The sequence below is a fragment of the Balaenoptera acutorostrata genome, chromosome 2 (genome assembly GCF_949987535.1).
Source record: "Balaenoptera acutorostrata chromosome 2, mBalAcu1.1, whole genome shotgun sequence".
NCBI lineage: Eukaryota > Metazoa > Chordata > Mammalia > Artiodactyla > Balaenopteridae > Balaenoptera > Balaenoptera acutorostrata.
Genome location: NC_080065.1, coordinates 54,025,157 through 54,034,447, shown reverse-complemented (window position 1 = coordinate 54,034,447; position 9,291 = coordinate 54,025,157).

Sequence of the window (9,291 nt, the reverse complement as noted above, 5' to 3'; positions counted from 1 at the left end):
GACATCCTCTCAGTAAGTAAAGTAAAGGACAAGATGTTGCACCCTGTACCTCCTACCATTAAGAGAGAAGCAAAATGTTTGGTAATCCTCTTTGGTGTTTGAGGGTGGCACTTGGGGATACTGCTATGATCATTTTTTGGGTGAAGTGAATGTCTGCTAATTTTGAGGGGGTCAAAAACAAGATAAGACTGTAGCAGATTTAGGCTGCAGTACAAGCAGCCCTGCCACTTGAGTCATATGCGTGATGGTAGAAAAAGAGGCCACTAGAAAAGTCTCGGTGGGAGAGTTGCAGGGCAGAACCCTAGAATTTTAAAGCAGAGCTACTTACCTTTGACCCTCCAGAAATGAATGCAGCTCTGGCAACACTTTGATTTTAGCTTGGTGAGACCATGTTGGACTTGTGACCTACAGAAATGTAAAATAATAAATTTGTATTGTTTAGACCATAAAAGTTGTGGTACTTTGTTACTGTAGCCCAGAGATAACTAAGACACTGGACTTCCCTGGCCTTCATCATCTCTTCTGAAAAATAGGAATAAAACTATCTTCCTTTCCTACAGAGAACAAAAGGAGACACCACATGGGATAGTGCCTGGAAAACTTTAAAATGCTGGGCAAACACTAGGTATTATTAGATTTAGAACCAGTTAAAGTGGTAGTCTCAGGAGAGGTCTTGTTGGTGCAAATAGGCACTTACACTGATTGTTTCTAATGCTTAAAAATGCAGTAAGTAAAGGAAATAAATTATTTAAAATTCTGTTTTGGTACATCAACACTTGACAATATATAAGCCTAATGAGGTCACTTGAGTAAACATAGAAAGCCTTGTTAGTGAAGATTATGTACATGTCACGATTGGAATAGAAGACAGAAGAACTGAACTATTGCTATTTTAATATAGCTCTTGGCCTGACAGAATGAAAAGCTAATATGTGATTCCTAAAACCCAGATAGCAGACTCCATCTCCATTTTACTTTATTGAGTCTGATTTGATTACGCTGATTCTCAAGCATCAATAGCTGCTTGTATTATCAGTCTCTTGGCCCTAATTTCTTAATCAGCAAAGTAATGCAAAATAGCTGCTTATTGCTTGCACATGATTAATTATGTTGGCTCATTTATTTTGGAAGGGACCAGAGAGCTTACCTAGGTACGTGGATGGGCCACCTCTTTGCTTTTGGGGATAATTGTTTCCAAAGAAACTTTTAAAATGTAGGCCACTTTGTTCTGATTTTTTAAAAAAGACAATCAGCCCTAGATGGTTGAACATCGTAGTCAGGAAATATTTATTGCAAAGAAGCTATTCAAGCTAGTTCCAGTTAAGAGAGATTAATTTTAAGGATTGCACAGGCAACCTCAAGGGTATAAAAACTGTAGTACTTGTATGCGTGTGAAACCAGGAATGGGGAAACTGGAAACCATGGCTTTTTTTTTTTCTTTTAATTAAGTTATTTATTTTTGGCTGTGTTGGGTCTTCGTTTCTGCGCGAGGGCTTTCTCTAGTTGCGGCGAGCGGGGGCCACTCTTCATCGCGGTGCGCGGGCCTCTCACTATCGCGGCCTCTCTTGTTGCGGAGCACAGGATCCAGACGCGCAGGCTTAGTAGTTGTGGCTCACGAGCCTAGTTGCTCCGCGGCATGTGGGATCTTCCCAGACCAGGGCTCGAACCCGCGTCCCCTGCATTGGCAGGCAGATTCTCAACCACTGCGCCACCAGGGAAGCTCAAACCATGGCTTTTTCATCTACCTTTCATAGAGTTTTGGTTTTTTGCTTCTGCTTGTGTTTAAGTGCTTACTCCTCCCTTTTTGCTTCTCACTACAGATCTCCTTTCTCTGCTTAGTTGTCAGCAGGCATATAGCTAAAAATGACTACCTCAGGTGAGCCTCTATGAATATTGAGTTTAATTGCACATACTGCTTTATTTCCCATACCACTTCTTAGTTTAAAATAAGTATAGAGAATATGATTGATTACTAGCTGGTTAGAGGAGTGGATACTTAAAGTCTGATGCACACTCCTAGTTCAATGAGCTGTGAGGTTGAAGTCACATGATACAAACTTGGCTGCAGTGATCTGCAACTTCTACCAGGCAGCTCCCAGAGAAGAAGGCCATGGGAAGGCAGACACTTCTACATGCCTCATATTTAATCACACTTAAAGCTTTAGTTCCTTATACCCGAAGAATGAGTTCCTTACACCCTTTGTCAAGGGCATAAACCTACCTTCCAGTAGGTTTATGCACTTGTCAAAGGTTTTTCACTATTTAGCTTCAAAGCATTACATATTGCCTCCTTTCATAAGAGCTAATGAATTAAGTGAGCACAATCTTGTATCTCCAATAGACATGTCATAAATATTGTTGAAAGTAACAAAATTTTTGTCCTTTGTGAGTTTATAATCATAATCTTTCTGCAGTTACTTCCATAGAGGTAGGAATAATATCTGTTCACAGTTGGGATTACACCAAGTTTGTTTATTTTGTTTCCCTTGAGGAAGGACTGAAGTAGTGCATGTCATCCCAGGCTATCTTAATGACTACGTGGAAGTATTTTTCTGCTTTCTGAGAGTAGTTTCTGGGACACATAATATCTCCTTCAAATATATATTGATTTATAACTAGTAAATCAAGGAAAGGACTTTCAATTTAGCAATAAAACTCTGAGTTTACAGAACCTAAAAACATAATGCCAAAGTAAAAATCTAAATTTCCCATTGTAGGGAAACTTTGTCCTGTTTTATCTGTGGTGTTTCATTAAGAGGAACATAAATGTTATTGTGAGCAGTGCAGCTAGAAATTTTGATGAGCCTGGTAGTATTGTGGAAAGTATCTCTAAGGCTGTGTTAAATTCTAGAATTCTAATTAATTTGATGTTTATGGAGAAATTGATTACAAAAGGACTTGATGATACAATTTTGAGCCTAAATATACTAGACAAAACCATAAAGGACTGGTCCAGGATAAAAGACTGACAAAACTGACAATATCAGCTTGCTTGAATTTGCTTTCACTATGGTTTATTTCTGGACCAGTAAACTGGATAAATGACATTAAGGATACAAATGATTGAGCTGATGCAGCTGCTCCCAGCATGTCTGGTTTTTCATGGAGATGACTCTGATGTTCAATACTCATAGCAGGATACATGGACTGAGCAATCCACAAGGTCAGAATAGCAAAGAAACTGTGTGTTGTCGCTATTTTACTTTTTGGCTGGGGAAAAGACTAAAATAAATTATTGCTTGCTGTCACCATGGTTATATAACATCATGTTCTTAGTCACTAGGCATGCAGTACCATGTCCTACCACATTACACTAATTTTTTTTTTTTCATTGGTAACTTCAGGAAATCGAGGTCATGAAAAATAAAATCCCAAAACACTATTGCCAGGCTCTCCATTAGACCACACACTCTGAAATCAGATATACTGAATCAGATCCAGTTCTGCCGGCCTGTGGGAGCTTTGACAAATTACTTAACCTCTCTTTGTCTCAGTTTATTCAACTTTAAAATATGAAGTAAAAACACTTCTGATTTTCAATATGACTTAAAATGAGTATTAGACAAATTCTCTTGCAATAGACAACTGTAATACTGATGAAGCATCTGTTTTGGGTTATTGGAAAACAGACAGTAGAAGCTGTGGTCCTTCAGAGGAGGAAAATACAGCTTTCTGCTTAGGGGCACTTTCCAAACTGTGGTATTCATAAGTGGAACTCAACAGAAACCAACAGTTTAGCTGTGCAAAAGAAATGTAGATCGTATTGGGAGTGCTGAGGTGAGTGGAATTTGTAGGGCAGAAGATCAGAAGGAGCTATGCAGACAATAAGATAGCTAAATCTGCATATGGATCTCCTTGAATATTTGAGTGAATATTCATATGTGTAAGATCAGAGCAAGACCTGGAAAAAAGCAACTATTGGGGGACTGTGAACTTAATATTGATTCCAGATATTACATTGTTCTGGGATACACTGGGATTGGAATTAGTGTAGAGACTTCACTGAAAACCTTGGAAATTCCATTGATATCACAGAAAAGCCACACCTTAGCAGTAGGGTTAATCTAGTCTTACAGTAAGGGATACTCTAGATGTTCTTACAAAGACTAAAAAAAGGTTTCAAAGACATTGAGTTGGTCCATCTGTATATTAACTGCATGACAGAATAAATCTCAACACTATGTAAAGTAAGACAAATTCAAGCTCTCAAAAACGTATCACTCAAAATGTTTGGCACACAATAAAAATCAAGGATATGTAATCTATAACCAGAAGAGTAAACAATCAATAGAGATAGATCCAGAGATGATACATATGTTGAAATTAGTATACAAGGACTTTAAAACTGCTATTAAAATGTGTCTGAGGATTTAAAAGAAAATATGGTTATAATATTAATATAGGGAATCTCAGCAGAGAAATGAAAACTATAAAATAAACCAAATAGACATTATTGAAAGAAAAAATATAATGTCTGAAATGAAAATTTTCCTGAATGTACTTTTAATGGTACATTAGACACTACACAGGAAAGGATCAGGAAACTTGAAGAGAGTTTCTTAGAAGCTATTCAAAGTGAAGCATAGAAAAAAACAAAACAAAAAAGACAAAAAAATGAAAAGAGACTCAGTGACTTTAGGGACAATACTAGGTGGTCTTACAAATATGAAATTTGAGTCCCAGAAAGAGAGGATCAGGAGAGAGAGTGAGGCTGAAAAAAAATTTGAAAAATATAATGATCAAAATTCTCCAAATTTGATAAAAATTATCAACCCACAGATCCAAGACATTTAACAAATCCCAAGAAAGTTAAACATAAGGAAAACCACACCTAGGCATATTATGGTCAAATTGGTGAAATTCAAAGATAAAGTGTAAAATCTTTAAAAAAAAAAAAAAAACTAAAAATAACCAGATAATTTATATATATATGGGAACAACAAGAATGATCTGGGGGCTTCCCTGGTGGCGCAGTGGTTGAGAATCTGCCTGCCAATGCAGGGGACACGGGTTCGAGCCCTGGTCTGGGAAGATCCCACATGCCACGGAGCAACTGGGCCCGTGAGCCACAATTACTGAGCCTGCGCATCTGGAGCCTGTGCTCCGCAACAAGAGAGGCCGCGATAGTGAGAGGCCCGTGCACCGCGATGAAGAGTGGCCCCCGCTCGCCGCAATTAGAGAAAGCCCTCGCACAGAAACGAAGACCCAACACAGCAAAAATAAATAAATAAATAAATTTATAGAAAACAAGTTTGGGGTGGGGGTGAGGCAAACCCATTGCAAAAGTTTAAAAAAAAAAAAAAAAAAAAAAAAAGAATGATCTGTACTTTTCATCAGAAATAATGTAAGCCAGAAGACATTTGGAACTACATTGTTAAAGTCCTGAAATAAAAATATCAACATGGTTAAAGATAGACAGATAGATCAATGAACAGAATAGAAAATCTTGAAATAGACCTATACCACAGCTAAACTGTCAGTTTTAGACAAAGACATGAAAGCAGTGGAGGAAAGGAAAGTCATTTTTTTTTTTTTTGGCTAAATGACAATAGAGCCACTGAATCTCTATTTAAAAATAAACTTTGACACCTACCAGACAGCATACTTAAAAAAAGAAAAAATAAGTCAAGATGAATCATAAACCAAAACATAAAAGTTAAATCTATAAAGTTTCTGGAAAAAAACATAGGAGAATATCTTCCTTACCTTGATGTAGGGGAAGTTTTCTTATACAGAAAACCACATTCACCCTAAAAGAAAAAAGAAAAATGACAAATTAGGCCTCATCAAAATTTAAAACTTCTACTCATTAAAATACTCCATTAAGATAGTGAATAGCTGAACCACACACAGGAAGAAATTATTTACATTACATATCACTGACAAAGGGCTTGTATCCACAACATAAAATAATTCCTACAATTCAATAATAATAATACAAACAGCCTCAATTAAAACTAGGCAAACAACAGGGACTTCACAATGGATGAATACAAATGGTCAGTAAGCAAATGAAAATATGCTCCATATCATTATTTATCAGGATATAAAAATTAAAAGCAAAATGTGATATCACTGCATACCCATAAGCATGGATAAATTTTAAAAGGGTAACAACATCAAATATTGGTGAGGATGTGGGACAACTGCAAAATACAATATTGGTGGGAATGTTAAATGATACAGTCACTTTGGGAAAATGTCTGGCAGTTCCTATAAAATGAAACAAACACATAACCTACAGCCCGACAATTCTAATTTCAGTGCAAGAGAACTGAAATCATATATTCACAAAAAGATTTGTATAAGAGTATTGACAGCAGCTTTATTCATAGTAGCTCAAAACTGGAAATAACACAAATGTCTATCAATAAGTAAATGGGAACAAATTGTGGTATATTCACACAATAATTCACTATTTATATATGCTACTAAATGGATGAATCTCAAAAATATTCTGAGCAAAAGAAGCCAGACGCAAAAGAACACATATTGTATGATTCCATTTATAAGTAGTTCTAGAACAGGGTTAACTAAAGAATGGTGATAGAAATCAGAACAGTGGTTGTCTTTGGAGATGGTTCAGGAAAGAGAACTTTTTGAGAAAGGTCATAAGGGAACGTTTTGGGATGATGGATTGTTCTGCATTTGTACGCATCTGTCTAAACTCATTTTTCCTTATGTACATTATACTTCAACTTTTTGAAAAAGAAAAGAAACTGATGTAATACTAGTAACTGCTTTATAAGAGTGTTGTGGATATTAAATAAGCCCATATATATGTATATCTTATATATATATCTTACAATAGCACCTAAAAATTATAAGTAATATATAAGCATTAGAAATTACTATTTTATTATACAATTCATGTTGTTATTTCTAAGGCTCCATTCATTTAATGTACTATTAGTGGTTCTGCACAAATATTCAAACCATAAAATATATTTCAGAATTTTGGAATAATACCTCACATTGCATAGAATGAGACTTTTCTGGTATTATTCAGCTCTATTAAAAAGGCATTGCAGCTGTTTCTACTCATGAAACCTTTGACACTCTGCAAATTCCCCATCTGTGGTTTCCCTGCCAGTTGACTTCTAAATGGCTGCAAGTTTTCCTTTCCATTCAATTATCGAGAATTTTAAATACAAGTAATTAATCCCTTGATCAAATGGTATAGAATTAGACTGCTTTGATTGTTCCCTTTCCTCAAGAGATCTTAAACTTCCATGGAATATAACATTTAAAGCACATTTAAACAGAACATAGGATGGTTTAGAAAATTGTTTTGTGGTAATACCCTCAAAATCCATAGCCCAAAGCATTCATCCGATGAAATCAAAGAAAAATGATCTTTTGCCTGAATTCTTTAGGGAATTGTTTCATCTACACAGTGCAGAGGTGCCAACATTTTAGCTAAATGGTAGGATGAAAATACCAGAGACAAATAGAAACCAAACATTACGGTGGTGATGATGCTGAATACTGGGGCAATTTATTCTTAAAAGGAATTTTGTTTTTCATCCCTCTGGCTTGAGAAGGAAATACTCGCTGACAGATGCTGACAAGTGAAATATAAATGGTAAAATTACAGGTTTGAAGATGACTGTTTTCAACCTATCAGTGACAGTGGGAGTCAGCTGAACATCATTTCTTGGGTCTTATCTGTTTTCATACAGATTTCAAAGATGAAAACATTCTGTCCCCTGTATGTGCGGATACAACTTTCGAGACATTCTTATAAGGTAGACAGTAGCTCAGAATTAAGATCATGGGAGCCAAAAAAAAAAAAATCATGGAAGACTAAAAGACTAAAATAATTTATTAAATTAGCAAAAATAATGCCACATTATAACTTGAATGTGATTTGGTATAATAATTCCACTTTCTTTTACAACTAGATGTAACAAAATGTCTACCAGTTGGCTGGCAGTAGCCTCATTACCCCAATTCCACATAATTGCTGTGTTTGATCAAGCAGAGCCGAGATAACAGCTGGTCCAGATATTTTCTGTGCTCCCATTTTAGCTAAAAAAATTTGCAGGATGCATATTCATTTTTTTCCCTTCCACTGCATGGAACATGGGTACTTCATACTCTATTTACGGTGTTGAACAGTAATCAATTACTGCAATCTTGCGAGGTTGCAAAAAGCAAAGAGGTTTATTTGGGGTCTTAAGACTTGCAATTCATAAGACACATATTTGGGTAAAACCAGAAGAGTGTTCTGCGAAAGAGAAGGAGTCAGGGGCTTATAACAACAAAAACCATAAGGTTGTTAAAGTTGTCTGGCAAAAATTATGCTTGACTCTGATGCAGGAAAGAAATATTTGTCCTTAAGGGATAGGCCGTCACAAGTTATTTAAGGTAAGGATCCAATAAGTAGATAGGCTGTTAGGGTAAATGTCCAATAAGTATCTTGAGTTTCTGGAACACTGGGCAGAGGTTCTGGATGACTGCATTAAGAAAATAAGTAGTCAAATTCCAGATTTCGTATGGGCTGAGATGTGTATAAGTCACACTTCCTCAGTGGCCTCCTGGCTCTATTTTAGAAAGCTTTCTTAGCAATATTAACTCCACTTTTATTTTCCTTTCACAGTGGTCAAAGAACTTTTGAAGTTAGACACCACATTAGATATGCCATCATGCTAAGAAAGACTTTGTTCAAGAGGCAAGGTTAGCAAGACTTTCCACAACTGTAACTTTTAGTCTTTGGAATTGCTCTTTTTTTTTTTTTTAATTAATTAATGAATTTATTTATTTATTTATTTTTGGCTGTGTTGGGTCTTTGTTTCTGTGTGAGGGCTTTCTCCAGTTGCGGCAAGCAGGGGCCACTCTTCATCGCGGTGCGTGGGCCTCTCACTATCGCGGCCTCTCTTGTTGCGGAGCACAGGCTCCAGACGCGCAGGCTCAGTAACTGTGGCTCATGGGCCTAGTTGCTCCGTGGCATGTGGGATCTTCCCAGACCAGGGCTCGAACCCGTGTCCCCTGCATTGGCAGGCAGATTCTCAACCACTGCGCCACCAGGGAAGCCCTGGAATTGCTCTTAATGAAGAGATTTAGTAAAAAAAAAAAAATTTTTTTTCCTAATAGATTCCAATGGTTGAGTGAAATCTTCTGTCTCTTTCCTGGAACTTTCCCTGGAACTACTTTCCATGGGAAAACTAATGAGAAGATTCTCAAGAAGACCAGGTTTAGAAATATTAAACAAGAGATGTATATTGCTTCACCAAACCAAGGGAGATACTGGAAAATTAATCCATAAAAGTAATTTTATCTTAAAAATAT